This window comes from Pinus tabuliformis, chromosome 1_2 (genome assembly GCF_031772625.1).
Source record: "Pinus tabuliformis cultivar Carrire ecotype Pingquan chromosome 1_2, CPIR1, whole genome shotgun sequence".
NCBI lineage: Eukaryota > Viridiplantae > Streptophyta > Pinopsida > Pinales > Pinaceae > Pinus > Pinus tabuliformis.
Window position 1 is genome coordinate 1206162179 of NC_142298.1, and position 18485 is coordinate 1206180663.

Sequence of the window (18485 nt, forward strand, 5' to 3'; positions counted from 1 at the left end):
AAATGATGTCAAATGGTGACCAGAAAGGGGAGTCGAAGTGATAAAAGGAAAAAGAGGAAAGAAAATATCAGAGGTTGAAATCACGATGGGTACGCCAAAAATCAAAATCCTAAGTCTCAAAACCAAAAGGAAAGATGAAATCTAAAGAGGAATGCCAAAATTTGGGACTCGATCACATCGGAACCCGATATTGAGAAGGTTGGCAGGAAGGAATATCGAAGGTCATTTTTTTGGAGGATTGAAAGCCTCAAAAATTAATTTTAATTCCTTTTTCAAAAACGTACGATGAAAAAGTGCCCTGATTTAGGATGACACTCTGTCACAAAGCATTCCAAAGGACTAGGGGGCACCAAACAAGGCGAGAACTTGGAGCATGGGCCATCAAACCTTTTATTGGAAGAACCTACGATGGAAGGAGCTCAAAAATCATGTGGAAGTTAGTCACGAAAGATCCAGAGAACCAATGGTGTAGAGTTGGCTAGAGCACCTAAGTGGTAAGAAGGAATATCGGAGGTTGAAAGCATCAGAATTATTTTGGAAAAAGGTTCTAATGAAGAGGGCTTCAATATATGACTGGCGCTTGGTAATGAAAGTATAAAGGAAACTAGCACAAAACCAAGGACCCTAGGGACCCTTTCTCTCTCCTCAAAACCGAACACATGACAATAGATAGTTGGTTCTAATAAGTTGATAGGGTAGATTACATCAACATGACATGGCGGGACAAGGACACGTGGTAGGCGATTTCAGTGTTTTTGAGGGCCTAAAGGGAGAAATCTCAGTGACAAGTGTATCTATCCAGGAGGCGCCATGTGGAGATGAATATGTCATCATGATGTCACTTCAGAGGTCTGCATTTCAGAGGAAAAGGCCATCGTACCTCTGCTTTAATTATCATTCGACAAATATTTCGATGAGAGGGGATCCAATATGTGGTGGCTCTTAGTCATGACTATCCATAAAATCAAGGGTGCAGGAAATATTTACACTTAAGCACTATGGACCATATCGGGGATGCAAATTTCGTAACTCCTGTGAAAATTCTAATTTGGAAAAGTTATGATGAAGAGGGGCTTTGATATTTGGTGGCGCTTGGTCATGACTATCCAAAGAACCAAGGGTGAAGCTTGAATTGCAAAGGGAGATGGGCCCCGACAAGAGCCCAAAGGCTTTAGCACCCAAGCTTCGACCCTGAGATCATGACACCCGGTCCCATGGAATAAACAGGAAGAGGGCCAATGGAAGAAGAGCTTGAAGGAATCAAAACTTTATGTTTTCAAAATGTCATTTAAAATGAAGTTACGAGCATAGAAGGATTCGATATTGTAGCGCCTATGTATTAAGCCTTTGGTCGCAAGTAGTGGTCCCATGGTTGAGAAGAGATAAAGGAGCTTAAGCAAGAGGAGCCAAGGGCGATCGGAGTTCGGTGTTTTTGTAATAATATTTTATAAGAGTGACAAGATATATTGGGTTCCAATAAGTATGACCTATAGTGCAAGAAGATGGATGGGTCGATAACTATGTTACAAAGCACCACTAATTCCACCACATTTGATCGCTTCCAGCTCCAAAAAGTGGGGAATTAAAGTAGTTAAGGGGACAAAGCAATAGGAAAATGACTAGTAAATGTCGAGGAACACCGTGGCAGAGACGTGGCCTAATCAGAGGAAATCACAGGAATCAACATGAAGATATTTTGTTGTGGCCATCATGTAGTTTATGTTTTTTATTTTGTAATTTGTTGCATTTTAAAGAAGGAATCAATCTGTTATGTAATCATTTGTAGATGCGTACGCCGAGACATCTAGTCGATTAGACAACTGTAACTTTAGATGATATTTTGTAACTGTTGTTCCAAGCTTCCCCTCTCCTTATAAATAGGGGGAAGAAACTCATTTTAAAGGTTCCCAAGTTTTGTATTCCAGGGGTCTAAATTTTGTCCACAAACATTTCAAGTTCTGTTTATAGAGAAGGAGGTTCCAATTTTGGTCCAAATTTCTTGTTCCATGATTCTGTTGTGTTTCTACACATTTTTCTCTTGTTTGGGCATGTGGTATGTAGTTCATTATGGAATGTTAATGAATAATTATAGGTGATTCCAAGCATTTGGGGTATGCATTTTTTGTTCTCCTCTATATGTCATTTCATATGTGTTTCTTTTCCTCTGAAATTGTGTAAATAGAAGTTGTTGGATTCATTCACAAAGCATGGATTTACTTATGCTATATGGTAGCAAACATTACTTGTGAGATTACTAATTTACTATGTTATTTTGTAGCATATAGTACCTATGAAATCAAAGAGTTACTATGTTATGCTGTAGCAAAATGTACCCATGAAATATTGAGCTAGAAACCTTAAAATGTGCTCCACAATTTCTATACTTTCATCTTCTTATTCTTTCGTAATTTTATTGGGATTTGTTGCTTATGATTTTGTGTTTATCTGACCCTCTACACTAAATTCCCTCCTCACTTTCCTTCTTCCCATATTTACTTAACAACAAAGTTTAAGATGCATTTTATGTGTGTTGGCCACCAGTCATAAAGCTTTTATTCTTTTGGAATGATGCATAGTTCATGTGTATACTCAATCTATCTCTATGAAAGGGTATTGAACCAACCATCTCAATCACTTTTATTTGTCCCTTGAGTTGCATCAAGCTATATTTCAAGAGAGACTAAGATGTCCTAGGCACTGACCCTTCCCTCAACCCGGGGGTTTTCTCTAGGAGCTACAACATCTTCTAGCACTATCACCGAGGAACGAATCAAAATATTTTTCCTTGGGTACGAAATTTTTTTAGATTCCCTCTCTCAGGTGAGCAAGGGAAGTGTGAGTTGAAGATCTCTCACCCTAGAAAATCCACTACCTATATATTTATTTGATAATCCTAGCTTTCAAGTGGCCTCATACTCATTATGATGCTAAATAGCAGAAAATGTCCTCTACATCTGACCTTCAAACCACTCACCTAAAAAGGTTTTCAAAATGGCCCGTCTTGCATTCTTGGCCAACAAATTTTCCCCACTATATTTTTCTTTTGTTCTTGGTTATCTCCATCGTGTTCCTCCATATCATGAATGGTCTTCCTATTTCCTAGTTTCAGTGGAAGAATGGATCAAAGTGCGAACCAAAACCTCAAGGAATTTCATGAATGCATGGAACAACAGGGTATTGTTCTTGAAGATGTGAAAATGGAATTGTTCATGTATTCTTTAGATGAAGATGCTAGAGTTTGTTACAGAACAATATCTCATGGAAGCATATCTTCCTTAAAGTGCTTTCACATAGCAGTTAATCATTTCTACAAAAGATTGTATCCACCAGGTGGTCTGTTTGAAGGTTGTCGTGAACATTTTAACATTGAAAATATTTCTGAGATTAATGATTCTACTAAAGATATGTATAGGGATCAGCTCCAAAAAAACATATACTTGCATCAATACAATTAAGAAAGGGAAGAAGGAGAAATTATCAAGTTGCAAACAAACCCTCAAAGATCTTATTCTGCTGAATTTGATGATTCTCCTTCTTATGATTTGTATGACTAGGATGAGGAGTTGAGCAATGCACAACCAAAATAGTTTCAGTCATGGGAAGCTACAAAAAACAAGGAGACCCAACGTGAGGTTAACAAAGAGGCTCCAATTTACGGTTCACATCCTTCAAATGGAGAACAAGTTCAAGAAGCTAGTATTAAAGTCAATAAATATTCTTCTATCTAGGATTCAGATATTTAAATTAGAGGAGCATGAGGTTGTTGTAGAATTTCAAAGGGATTTTCTTACTAGCAAGTCAGGAGAAGATTACCAGCAACAACTTTTTCAAGAGGAGCCCAAAGTTGAAGAGCCAAGCAATGTTTATGGCTTCCTTTTGCAGAAATATTCCTGCCTCGAAATTGTTCAAGAAAGGGACACAAATATTTTTTTTGTCTCATCATTTCTATGATCCAGTAGCTGACTACATGGCGTCTTTCTTTGGCCTGTGTCAAATTTTTGGTCTGAAGTTATTATGTGGTGCATGCCTATTTTAGTCACTGATTTTCAAGAATACAACCCAATTAGAAGGTTCATGGAGGATATTAAAAAAGTTGAGCATCAAATATCAGTTTGGGGGCACGTATCAAAATTTTTGTCCAAATATTCTATGTGGTACATGCTTGTTTTTGTTGTTGAATTTCTAGAGAATGATGGCATACGGTCCTATACTCAGATGTTGAGATGGTATCAATGGAAGGTTGACTTCACTTGGTTGAATTAAGTCTTGTACTTAAGTAGGATTTGCACATAAATAAGCTTTCCAGGTGAGCATTTGATTTCCACGTTTCTAGAAGTGATACTTCTGTGTTTCAGTATTATGAGGAAAGGAATCCCAACAAATAAAGTTCCAAGGTGATTTTTTAGTTTTATAGGTTCAATGTATTTTTGACTCCATTCCCAATGGTGAAGGCTACTATTTTGAAGGTTCTTAGCACCTTTCCAGCAAGGCACTGTCACCAGTTGGAGCTAATGTTGTCACCTATTACACCTTTTTTGGAATGATGTCAAATGATGTCAAATGGTGACCAGAAAGGGTAGCTGAAGTGCAAAAAGGCCAAAGAGGAAATCAAATATCAGAGGCAAAAATCATGAGGGGGAGACCAAAAAACAAAAGCCTAAGTCTCAAAGCCAAAAGGAAAGCTGAAATCTAAAGAGAAGTGCTGAAATGCAGGACTTAATCATATCAAAACCTGATATGGGAAGGATGACAAGAAGGCATATCAGAGATCAATTTTTTGGAGGATTGAAAGCCTCAAAACTTAATTTTAATTCCTTTTTCAAAAACTTACGATGAAGAGGGTCCCTGATTTAGGCAGGCACTCAGTCGTAAAGCATTCCAAAGGACCAAGGGGCATAGAACAAGGTGGGACCGCGGAGCATAGGCCATCAAAAATTTTATTGGAAGAAGCTTCGATGGAAGGAGCTCTGAAATCATGTGGCAGTTGGTCACAAAAGATCTAGAGAACCAAGGGCATAAATCTAGTCAGAGCACCTAAGTGCTAAGAAGGAATATTAGAGGTTGAAAGCATCAAAACTCTTTTGGAAAAATTTCCGATGAAGAGGGATTTGATATATCACTGGCACTTGGTCATGAAAGTACAAAGGAAACTAGAACAAAACAAAGGACCCTAGGGACCCTTTATCTCTCCTCAAAAATCAACACATGGCAGCATATAGTTGGTTCCGAGAAGCTGACAAGGTAGATTATGTCAGCATGACATGGTGGGACAAGGACATGTGGTAGAAAATTTCATAAATTTGGAGGGCCTAAAGGGACAAATATGGGTGACACGTGTCACTACCCACAAGGCATGACATGGATATGAAGACACCGGCATGATGTCACTTCAGAGGTCTGTATTTCAAAGGAAGACGACATCGTAACTCTTTTTTAATTAGCATTCGACAAAGATTCCGATGAGAGGGACTCCGATATGTGGTGGAGCTTGGTCATGACTATCCATAGAAAGGGCACATGGAATATTTAGCACCTAAGCACTATGGGCCATAATGGGGATGACAATTTGGTAACTCTAGTGAAAATTATAATTTGGAAAAGTTACGATGAAGAGGGGCTCCGATATGTGGTGGTGCTTGGTAATGACTATCCAAATAACCAAGGGTGAAGCTTGAATTACAAAGAGAAATAGACCTCGACAAGAGCCCAAAGGATTTAGCACCAAAACGTTGAGCCTGAGGTCATGATACTTGGCCCCATGGGATAAACAAGAAGAGGACCAATGGAAGAAAAGACTAAAGGCATCAGAACTTTATGCTTTTAGAATTTCATTTCAACTGAAGTTACAAGGATAGAAGGCTCCAATATTGCAACGCCTATGTATTAAGCCTTTGGTCATAGGCATTGGTCCCATGGTTGAGAATTGATAAAGGAGATTAAGCAAGAGGATCCAAGGGCGATCAAAGTTTTGTGTTTTCATAAAAATATTTTATAAGAGTTACGAGATATATTGGGTTATGATAAATATGGCCTAGAGTGTATGTAGATGGATGGGTTAGCAAATATGTTACAGAGCAACGCTAATGCCACCACGGTTGATCGCTTCCAGCTCCAAAAAGTAGGGAATTCAAGTAGATAGGGGGAGAAAGCAACAGGAATATCAGCTAGTAAATGTAGAGGAACATTGTGGCAAGACGTGACCTAATCATAGGCGATCACAGGAATCGACATGAAGATATTTTGTTGTGGCCATCCTGCAATTTTCCCATGTTTTTTTTTTGTAATTCTCTCAATTTTAAAGAATGAATCAATCCGTAATGTAATCATTTGAATATGTGCATGTTGAGACAGCTAGTTGATCAGACAACTGTAACTTTAGAAGATAGTTTATAATTGTTGTTCCAAGTTCCCCCTCTCCTTATAATTAGGGGGAAGAAACTCATTTTAAAGGTTCCCAAATTTTGTATTCTAGGGCTCTGAATTCTATCTCTATAGAGATTCCTAGTTCTATTTACAGAGAAGGAGGTTTTAATTTTGGTCTAAATTTCTTATTCCATGAGTTTTCTTTGTTCCTGCACATTTTCACCTATTTGGGCCTATGGTATGTAATTCATTCTAGAATATTAATGAAGAAGATCGGGTGATTCCAAGCATTTGGGGTATGAAGTATGTGTTATCCTCTATATGTCATTTCATATGTGTTTCTCTTCCTCTAAAATTGTGTAAATAGAAGCTATTAGATTCGCTCACAAATCATGGATTTAATTATGGTATATGGTAGCAAATTGTACCATATAATACCTGAGATTACATATTTACTATGTTATTTTGTAGCATATAATACCTGTGAATTCAGATATTTACTATCTTATGTCGTAACAGAATGTACCCAAGAAATATTGAGCTAGATGTTGGACACGCATTGTCATTGATGTCAATATGGCAATATTCAAGGAGTAGAGAGAGCAGAGAAAGCCCAAAAAGGAAGGAGCAGACAGAGAAGAGAAAGCCCAAAAGGAAGATAAAAATGAAGACACAGCCCTCAACCAAATCATGATCAGGTCATCATGCCTTAGTTATCCAGAGTTGGGTGGTTTTTGATTCCCTTGTGTGTATGTATCCACGCTGCAACATATTGTGCATATAGGCCACAGGAGACCGTGGTTGTTGCATATAAGTAGCGAGATCCATAGGTTTCCCAACAATGACTCCACGAGGCGCAGAATGCTGGTTTGGTAGATAATAAAAAGGGAAAGAATTAGCACCACACAGAGCCGAAGAAGAGGAGCACACAGAGCCATCGGAGCAGAAACCATTATTGGAGCAGAAACCATATAAATATGCATTAATGTAAATGGAGGCGGAATACTATGAATCCCCAGCAAATACACTATCAAAGTTGTGCAGATGGACGGTAGATACAGCACGACGGGCAGATCCAACGGTCGTGGGTGATAAAGATGCACACAGGTTAACGAGAGGGAGAGGTGAAAGTGAGCCGTCGGATCAAAGAGCAGCGGATCCAACAGTCGTCGCATGCGAAAGATGCGTGGACGATAATGCACGGGAGATGTACAGGTAGGCAGTAAGCGGTATTCCCCACACCGCCCACCAGGGTTCGATGGTATACGTAAAAGGGCCAGCGATCCAATCAAAATATGATGTGTGGAAAATGAAACCCGCCGCCCCCACAGGTTAACGCGTATGCAGGTTTCGGTGAGGAAAGGTGCGACTGTCGTCCGATCGCGGCGGGGTTTGATCAGACGGTGAGGAGATGCACAAGGTTTAATGTGCAAGCAAAATGCCGTACCAATGTGGGAACCGTTGGATGAGGGTGATCAACAGCTACGATTGCGAATGTGGTAGAGGCTAATATGGGCGCGATTACATGGGTCTTTGGAATAAAACAATGGAGGCGAAGAAGTAACGTAGAGGTATTAAGAGGGGAAAATTTCCTGAAGAGCAAAGCACAAGAACGATGGTTGTGGAAGAAATCACTGAGTGAGTTGGAAACATGGATCTGAATGATGTTCACAAGAAAAATAGGATTCAAGTCCCCAATACCAAGAAGCCGCTCTTCTTCTATGTCAACCTCGCCAAGAGGTATATGCAGCAGCATGAAGAAGTGGAGCTATTTGCTTTAGGAATGGCCATTGCCACAGTGGTTACTATTGCTGAGATATTGAAGAACAATGGTCTAGCTGTAGAAAAGAAATCTCAACATCTACCATTGATATGAGAGATGAATCAAGAGGTCGTCCCATCCAGAAAGCAAAGGTTGAAATAATACTGGGAAAATCAAAATAATTCAATGATTTGATGGCTGCTGCTGAAGAGAGGGAAGCTGAAAGATCAAGCGAGTCAGAGGAAACGACAGCGACTGAGGGGGAAGCCTAAGAGACGGTGTAAGAGGAAATGAATGGACAAAGGCATGGGAATGTATAAAACAGTAGAAACAGAGAACTGTTGGGGTGGTTATGGCGGTGAAGAACCCGAGGGTGAGATAGTAGAAGCAGTAGGAGAAAAAGAGGCAGAAAAAGCAGCAGAGGCTGTACAGGCAGCAGAGGCAGGAGAGCACGAGTAAGATAACCTCAGCTGAATAGAGTGCAGTAGCATACCTATTTATACCAAGGTTTGGTTGGAGCCTCAGAACTGAACAGGACTGAAGTCATTGGGGTAGGTGCTCCTAAGTGCAGAACCACTGCAAAATAGAGTTGGTGCTCGGGAGGTTGGAGCCTCACTAAAGTCCAAGTTGGAGCTTGGAAACTATTCACAATCAAATTTATACTTATATTGTATTTATTTCTTTGCACTGTCTTGAGTTTTAATAAAATCATTAAATTCAGCTGTTGATTTCTGTGTTCTGTGTATACATATACATATCTATATAGGTTTTTGGCAATCACTAGAACAATTAAAAATAAAAAATAAAAAATAGTAAGAAATATTGATTCACCCCCCCCCAGTATTTCCAACAATTGGTATCAGAGCAGGCTTCTTCATACTAGCCTAACAGCTTGAAGAAGGATCCGTAGCCATGATAAGAAACCACGAAGCATTAGGAAGACCTCCTTTGTTCGATGGCACTAACTTTGGTTTCTGGAAGAAGAGAATGACTTACTACTTAATTTCCCTTGGGCCTGAAGTCTGGCATTTTGTTTAAAATGAATATAAAACTACTTCCACTCTTCCAACAGACCAAGACAAGAGGAAAGCCTACATCGCAAATGCAAAGTCCATGAACTCCATTAGTAGTGGAATCACTGGTTCCGAGTTTACAAAAATCATGCACTATACCTCGGCCAAAGAAATGTGGGAGAAGCTAGTTGGCTTGTACGATGGAGACTCAAAAGTCAAAAAGGCAAAGCTTCAAACTCACAGAAGACAATTTGAAAGTTTAAGGATGGAAGATGAAGAAGATATTGCAACATACCTCCTCCGAGTAGCTGAAGTGGTAAATTCCCTGAAAGGATTGGACGAAAAAGTTGAAGAAAATACCATTGTTCAAAAGGTATTAAGGTCTCTTCCAGGCAGGTTTGACTCCAAAATAAGCGCCATAGAAGAAGCAAAGGATCTAGGTACCCTCAAAATGGATGAACTCCATGGAATTCTCACTACCTATGAAATGAGGAAAGGTGGCCCAAGCTCCAAAGATGCAGCATTTAAGGCCTCAAGGTCAAAGAAGGGGAAAGAAAGTAATGACTGTAGTGATGAGTCAGATGTGGAATCCAAATTGGCTCAATTTGTACGAAAGTTGAAGAAAGGATCTAAGCTTAAAGGCAAGTATCCTCTTATCTGTTTTAAATGTGGTAAAATAGGCCATTATGCAGCAAAATGTCCTGATAAACATGACAGTGATGATGAAGGAAATTCTAAAAGAATGGCACATAAAAAGAAAGGGTTCAATAAGAAAAACTTCTTCTCCAAGCAAGATGAGTCTGATGAGGATGAGTTTATGGTCATCAAAAGGAAATCATATGAGGAAAGTGATCATGATGAAAGCCAAGAAGCATTATGCATGGCACTCGCAGATGATGATGACTCATGGCTGGAAGGAAATGTAGTTGAATTGTTAATTAGTGCCATTGAAGAAAATGAGAAACTATGGAACAAAATCATTTCTCTCAAAGTGGAAAACGAGGAAATAAGAAGGAGAGAAGACCTCTTGGAAGCAAAGCTTAAATAAAAGGAAGAGACTTGTGAAGAACGCGAGACCGAAATAGTGTCTCTGAGAAAGGAGTTGGAGCAAATTAAAAAGGGTTGTAAAAGCTCTCAAATACTTGAGACTATTCTGAAGAATCAAAAACCTCAACATGAAAAGTCTGGAATAGGTTTCAAAGGAGAATCCTCAAGCACTAAGAATAATGCGAAAAGCTATGTCGATGCACTTTCCAGCAATCCAAAAGATGAAAAGTGCACCCCAGATCCCAAGAATGAAGAGAGAATTACTCCAAAGAAGAATGTGGAGTCAAATCATGGACACTATAGCAAATACAAACTTGTACTCCACCAAGGGCCCATCGCAAATCTAAAGAACGAGGGAGGAGTAATACCCAGGAAGGAAATCGACTCAAATCGTGGTTGCTTCAACAAGTACAAAACCATCTTTCTTGGACACTGCTTTCACTGTAAAAACTTCGGTCATCAAGCCAGACATTGTATGGCTCGCAGAAGTGAAAAGACAAAGCTAAAGGATAGATTAATCAACTCATATGCCCCCAAAAGGCAGGGACAAATCAAAACCTTTAATTCATTTGATCCCTTGAACAAATTTGATCTGATTTGCTCTTTCTGCTACAATAATGGACACTATGAACAAGACTGCCCACTCAACGGAAGAAATACAAGTAGCAAGAACTCCAACATGGACAAATGCGGCCTGGCTCTTTATGCTCAAAATAATGGAAACCAGTGGTTTATAGATAGTGGGTGCTCCGGAAACATGATAGGAGACAGAAGGAAGTTTGTCTCACTCAGCAAAAAGGAAGGGAATGTGTCCTTTGGAAGCGGATCTAGCAGATTGCGGGAAAAGGAACAGTTACTTTGATCAATGGAAAAGGAAAAGCTCGAGATTCTCTGCTAGTTGATGGACTCAAACACAACCTCTTGAGTGTCAACCAAATCTGTGATCAAGGACATAAGGTTGTTTTCAGCACCAAAGACTGTGAAATAAGGAACTCTGCCTCAGGGAAACTTGTGGCAAAAGGGTGAGGACACCAGACAACATTTACTTTCTGAACAAGATTCAAGAAAATAAATGCTACCTGAGTCAAACATATGAGAGTTGGTTGTGGCACAAGCGACTTGGACATACAAGCTTCGAAAATCTTATCAATATCAGCAAGATCAAAGCTGTACGAGACATCCCAAGGCTGTTCAAACCAAATCAAGTAGTATGTGGTCCATGTCAACATGGAAAGAAGACCAAAATCAACCACAAGACAAAGGAACGCTCTACATCGAAGCCCTTAGAGATCATCCATGCCGATGTATGTGGGCCAACTAGAAATCAAGCACTCCAAGGAGAAAGGTACTTTTTGTTATTTGTTGATGATTATAATAGAATGATGTGGATATATTTCATAAAGTATAAATTTGAAATTTTTGAGTGTTTCAAGAATCTAAAAGCCCTTGTAGAAAATGAAAAAGATTCAAAAATTAAGTGCCTCAGAACAGACAAAGGAGGAGAATTCACATCAAACAATTTTACTGAGTTCTGTAATATTCATGGAATTAAAAGGGAATTCTTGGCTGCCAGAACACCTCAGCAAAATGGGGTAGTTGAAAGAAGAAACCGAATAGTCCAAGAAATGGAAAGAACTATGCTATTAGCAGCAGACTTACAGCCTAAATTCTGGAGAGAAGCAGTAGGGACAGCTGTCTACACACTGAATCGAACACAATTAAGACCAAATTGTGATAAAACTCCTTATGAGCTATGGAAAGGAAGACCTACTTCGGTGAATTACTTCAAGATATTTGGAAGGAAGTGCTTCATAAAAATAAATGATGGTTCACCAGGAAAGTTTGATTCTCGGGTTGATGAAGGGATATTTCTTAGATACTCTACACGGAGCAAGGCTTACAAGTTCTACACTTATCGACTGAAGAAAATAGTGGAAAGCATTGATGTAAAGGTTGATGAAGATCTTCCAATAAAGCAAATTGAAGAACATGAAGATGAATCTCTCATTGAAGAAGAAGAACCTAAAGAAAAAGAAATAGATGAGGAAGAAGAAGAAGAAGAAGAGGAAAGAGAACCACCTAATACCCCTTCTAAGACGAAGTATGTCTAAAGAAACCATCCAGAAGAGCAGATCATCGGCGATAAAGATGAAGGTGTGCAGACCCAAAGAAGGATAACAATTACACCCAAGAGAAAATCCATTTCCCTCCTATCTATGATAGAACCAGAAACATTTGCAAAAGCAAGTAAGGATCCTCATTGGGTAAAAGCCATGGAAGAAGAAATGACCCAAATTGAGAAGAACAAGACATGGGAGCTGGTACCTCGTCCAAAGGACAAAAACATAATAGGAACCAAATGGGTGTTCAAAAATAAAATGAATGAGGAAGGATAGGTTATCAGAAACAAGGCAAGACTTGTCTACAAAGGCTATTCACAAATTGAAGCAATTGACTTTGAAGAGACATTTGCACTAGTGGCCCGTATGGAAGCTATCAGGATGTTCTTGGCATTTTCTTGCTCAAAAGGATTCAAAATCTATCAAATGGGCGTGAAATCAAAATTTCTAAATGGGGAACTCAAGGAGGAAGTCTACATGGAGTAGCCAGAAGGTTTTGATCTAACAGCAGGAAAGGACTTAGTTTGTAAGTTTAAAAAGGCTTTATATGGGTTGAAACAAGCTCCTAGAGCTTGGTATGCAAGACTGGATCACTATCTACAACAACAAGGCTTCAAAAAGGGAGTGGCTGGAAGCAATCTATACATAAAGACAGATCAAGGTAAGTTACTAGTTGCTCTTGTTTATGTCGATGATCTGATTTTTGCTAGTAATAACGATGAAATTAGCCATGAATTTTCTCAAAACATGTCAAAAGAGTTTGAGATGTCAATGGTAGGAGAGCTATCCCACTTCCTTGGACTTCAAATATCTCAAACCAAATATCTAAAAGACATGCTGAAAAAATATGGAATGGAGGATTGTGCACCCATGAGCAGACCTATGACCACAAACTGCAAACTGAGCAAAGATGATGACTCCCCTCTAGTAGATGCAACTCATTACAGGTCAATGATTGGAGCCCTTCTATACTTAACAACTACACGACCAGACATAATGCAAGCAGTAGGAATGGTGGGAAGATTTCAATCTGCTCCCAAAAAATCCCATTTATTAGCTGTAAAAAGAATTCTGAGATATCTGAAGGGAACTTCTGATTTCGGTCTTTGGTACCCAAAGGACTCAACACTCACTGTAACTACATACACCGATGCTGATTGGGCTGGAAGTATAGATGATCGGAAAAGCACTAGTGGAAATGCATTCTTCCTAGGAGACTGTTTGGTATCCTGGCTCAGCAAAAAACAGTCATCCATATCATTATCCACAGCCGAAGCTGAGTATATTGTTGCAACAGACTGTTGTTCTCAGATACTATGGATGAAGGAAGCTCTAAAAGATCTCGACATATGTATAGATCAACCAATTTCCGTCTATTGTGACAACACAAGTGCTATCAGTCTCAGCAAAAATCTTGTGATGCACTCAAGAACCAAACACATACCAATCAAGTATCATTTCCTCCATGAACAAGTAGCTGAACAAAACATCGTCCTGGAATATATCAGTACTAAGGAGCAGATAGTTGATATTTTCACAAAACCTCTTCCTCGAGAAGCATTCAAACATCCGCGTCAAAAGATGGGGGTTATTTCTTTATCATCACTCAACTGCATTCATAAAGATGCAGCAGGACAGGGGGAGTCCGTATGCATTCATTTTCCATTGATGTCAAAGGGGGAGAGAAAAGAAGAATATTGCCATCAATAACAAAGGGGGATATTGTTGGACACGCATTTTCATTGATGTCAATATGGCAATATTCAAGGAATAGACAGAGCAGAGAAAGCCCAAAAAGGAAGGAGCAGACAGAGAAGAGAAAGCCCAAAAAGAAGATAAAAATGAAGATGTAGCCCTCAATCAAATCATGATCAGGTCATCATACCTTAGTTATCCAAAGTTGGGTGGTTTTTGATTCGCCTGTGTGCATGTATCCATGTTGCAACATATTGTGCACATAAGCCACAGGAGACCGTGGTTGTTGCATATAAGTAGCGGGATCCATAGGTTTCCCAACAATGACTCCACGGGGTGCAGAATGCTGGTTGGGTAGATAATAAAAAGGGAAAGAATTAGCACCACACAGAGCCGAAGAAGAGGAGCACACAAAGCCATCGGAGAAGAAACTATTATCGGAGCAGAAACCATATAAATATGCATTAACATAAATGGAAGCAGAATACTATGAATCCCCGGCAAATACACTATCAGAGTTGCGCAGATGGACGGCAGATACAGCACGACGGGCAGATCCAACGGTCACGGGCGATAAAGATGCACACAGGTTAACGAGCGGGAGAGGTGAATGTGAGCCGTCGGATCAAAAAGCAGTGGATCCAACGATCATCGCACAGGAAAGATGTGTGGACGATAATACGCGGTAGACGTACAGGTAGGCAGTAAGCGGTATACCCTGCACCGCCCACTGGGGTTCAATGGTATACGTAAAAGGGCCAGCAATCCAATCAAAATACGACATGTGCAAATGAAAACCGCCGCCCCCGCAGGTTAACGCGTATGCAGGTTTCGGTGAGGAAAGGTGCAACTGTCGTCCGATTGCGGCGAGGTTTGATCAGACGGTGAGGAGATGCACAAGGTTTAATGTGCAAGCAAAAGGCCGTAGCGACGTGGGAACCATTGGATGAGGGTGATCAACGGCTATGATTGCGAATGTGGCAGGCGCTAACATGGGCACGATTACGTGGGTCTTTGGAATAAAACAGTGGAGGCAGAGAAGTAACGCAGAGGTATTAAGAGGGGAAAATTTCCTGAAGAGAAAAGCACAGGAACAATGGTCGTGGAATAAATCACTGAGTGAGTTGGAAACATGGATCTGAATGATGTTCATAAGAAAAACAGGATTCAAGTCTCCAATACCAAGAAGCTTCTCTTCTTCTATGTCAACCTCGCCAAGAGGTATATGCAACAGCATGAAGAAGTGGAGCTATCTACTTTAGGAATGGCCATTGCCACAGTGGTTATTGTTGCTGAGATATTGAAGAACAATGGTCTAGCTGTAGAAAAGAAAATCTCAACATCTACCATTGATATGAGAGATGAATCAAGAGGTTGTCCCATCCAGAAAGCAAAGGTTGAAATAATACTGGGAAAATCAGAACAGTTCAATGATTTGATGGTTGCTGCTGAAGAGAGGGAAGCTAAAAGATCAAGCGAGTCAGAGGAAATGACAGCGACTGAGGAGGAAGCCTAAGAGATGGTGTAAGCAAAAACGAATGGACAAAGGCATGGGAATGTATAAAACAGTAGAAATAGAGAACTGTTGGGGCAGTTATGGTGGTGAAGAACCCGAAGGTGAGATAGTAGAAGTAGCAAGGGAAAAAGAGGCAGAAAAAGCAGCGGAGGCTGTAGAGGCAGCAGAAGCATCAGATGCAGGAGAGCACGAGTAATACAATCTCAGCTGAATAGAGTCCAGTAGCATACCTGTTTATACCAAGGTTGGGTTGGAGCCCAAGAGGTTGGAGCCTCAGAACTGAACAGATTGAACTCATTGAGGTAGGTGCTCCTAAGTGCAGAACCACCGCAAAACAGAGTTGGTGCTCGAGAGGTTGGAGCCTCACTGAAGTCCAAGTTTGATCAGGTGCTCATGTCCTAAGTGTCGTAAAATGCTCAAAATTTAAAGTGCTTAGAACTGGTTCAAAGTTGAATGACTAGAAAGTTCTCGTCTTCCCGATTCCGGCGCTGCAAACGGTTTGAAAAACGGTCGCCATATGAGGAAGTTATGGCAAAAAGAAGAATTTGTCCATAACATTAGAAATTTTAATTTTTCAAAAAAAATTAAAAAATGAATATTCCGCCTGACACGAAATCCGAGGCAACCACCAAACATTAAATGTAACTGCAGTTAAGTTGGCGGAATTTTGGCAGGAGCGCCAAATTTGGCGGACCCGCCATAATTGGTGGAGCTAACTGGAGTTAACTAAAGTTAGCTGGAGTTTTTCTAGGGGCAAACTGGAGAAACTTTAAATGGCCATAACTTTGGCTAGGAAAGGGTTTTGCACGAATTTTTTTTTTTTATATTGTGGGTATTTTCGACCTTCTGAAGCCATTGGCACAGGTTTCACAGCCATATGAGTTCATTTTCAGGTGTTTTAGCTTCGTGGAAGTTCTAGGAGCCACCAGGGCCAAATCAGTTTGGGAGCTGCATTGGGAATTGTGTAGCCATTGGAAGTGGAATGAAGGTCATTCCTGAAGTTTTCCAGCCTTTTGAATACATTTCTACAGCTCGTTTTTCCTTATGAGGCATTCTTCTCACTGTTTAGCTTCAGGGGTCATTCCTGAAGTTTTCCAACCTTCTGAATCCATTTCTACAGCTCGTTTTGCCTTCTGAGGCATTCTTCTCACTGTTTAGCTTCAGGGAAGCTTTCAGGGCCACCAAGGCCATTTCAGTGTTGGATCTGTTTGGGGGCTATGTTCATCCGTTTTTGGTGATTCAAAAGCCTATGTCTGCTATTTTCGACCTTCTGAGTCTAATGGCAGAGGTTTCAGAACCAATTGAGGTCATCTTCACCTTGAAATTCTCCATGCAAGTTTAAAGGGCCACCAGGGCCAATTGGGGAAAGTACTGTATAAGGTACAAAATTCACTGTTTATTGTTTGGGAAAGAGCATGTTTGGCTAATTCCTATCTTCTGATTCTGTATTTACAGTCAGATTTGTCCTTTGAGACACCCATATTCTTGTATTAGCCTTTGTAGCAATTTTAATACAAGAGGACAAGCCTAGTTGGAGAGGTTTGGTCCAGCAGATGTAGCCCAGAGGGGCGGTGAACTGCTTTATCATTTTGATGTCTTTATTTGCTGAAGATGATATGCTAAACAAAACTGATATAAAGTATTAAAGAGCAAATAAATATAACTTTCATACACAAATAATCACTTATTCAGCCACAGAAAGTTACTTGTCTTATTCTGCAAGACCTTAACCTTCAAGTATGTGTATGTCAAAGACTTCTAAGTGTTTACTTTGTTATTTCTTTAGGCGGAGCCTGTAGAGGGCCAGGTAGCCTCTGGAACTCATCCTCTTTTTAGAGGTTACATGTCCGATGAATGCCCCTACAGTCTATATCTGTATAAGAAATAAGAAGTTTATACATTTTTAGAGGTCATTTGGAGTGTCTAACTCACAGTTGAAATTATTGGAAATGGATACCTTGCACCCTTAAACAAGTACATTCCATTTTCAGATCAGATGGTATCGGAGCACTTGGTTTTCTTGACTGACATCACTAGCTTGATTGTGTAGCTTGAAAGGTGTCTGAAGCAGTGTTGAAGATTGACTGCTTTACTACTTGTTGTTTGAGTTTGCTGAAGCTCTTTTGTTCATTTGTATAATGACAATTTCCATAAGTGAGTTCTCAAAATCGTCCTCCTTCACAAGATTCTTTGATGAAGGCTTGAAGCAAGAATTTTTCATCATGATGAATATGGTGAGAGAAATGTATGAGGATGAAAGAAAGAGCTCTAGACTTCAAGAGCAGTTGAATTCCATGAGGGAAGAGAATCAGTTGCTTTCTAACCAATTGCAGGAAATGGAAGGCCAACTTCATATTGCAAACATGAAGCTGGAAAAGATGCATGAGTTGGAGACACAACTCCTTGTTGCCAAAGAAGCCTTAGCCAAGTATCAGCTTGAAGAAGAGGTAAACAATTCTAGTTTCTCTTCAAATTCTGATAAGAATGTTTATGTTGGTTCTTTTGAGAAACATACCATAGGCATAGGGTCCAAGTTGATGTCCAAAATGGGATATGAAGGAAAAGGATTGAGCAAACATGCGCAGGGTATAGTTGAGCCAATAATGGTTGAGGTAAGGCCTAAGAATTTGGGTCTTGGCTATGGATAATCTTGCGGAGAAAGTTTTAAAGTAGCCATGAAGGCAATTGAAATAGTTCCTAGAAGGAGTTTCACTTCAGGTTCTTTATCTCAAGGTTATAAAGGTTGTATTCTTGAGGAATGCAATAGTTTGAAACATGCTTTGCAGGAAGAAGATGTGCATAAGAATGCACTTGAACAAGAGAATGGTGAGAGCTCTAAAACCATTGAAGGGATTGATGATGTTCCAAAAGGAGCTTCTTCTTCATTTGATTCACCTCCTCATGAAGGTAATGAAGGTGAAAGAGAAAGGTATAAATCTGATTTCAATCATATTTCCTTTGATCATGTA

At 39.9% G+C, this 18485-nt stretch overlaps 1 pseudogene; it reads left to right on the top strand.

The window, feature by feature from the left end:
- The first annotated feature begins 7978 nt into the window (after positions 1 to 7978).
- On the top strand, positions 7979 to 8397 carry LOC149210601 (uncharacterized protein At2g34160 pseudogene; annotated as a pseudogene).
- The last annotated feature ends 10088 nt before the right edge of the window (positions 8398 to 18485 follow it).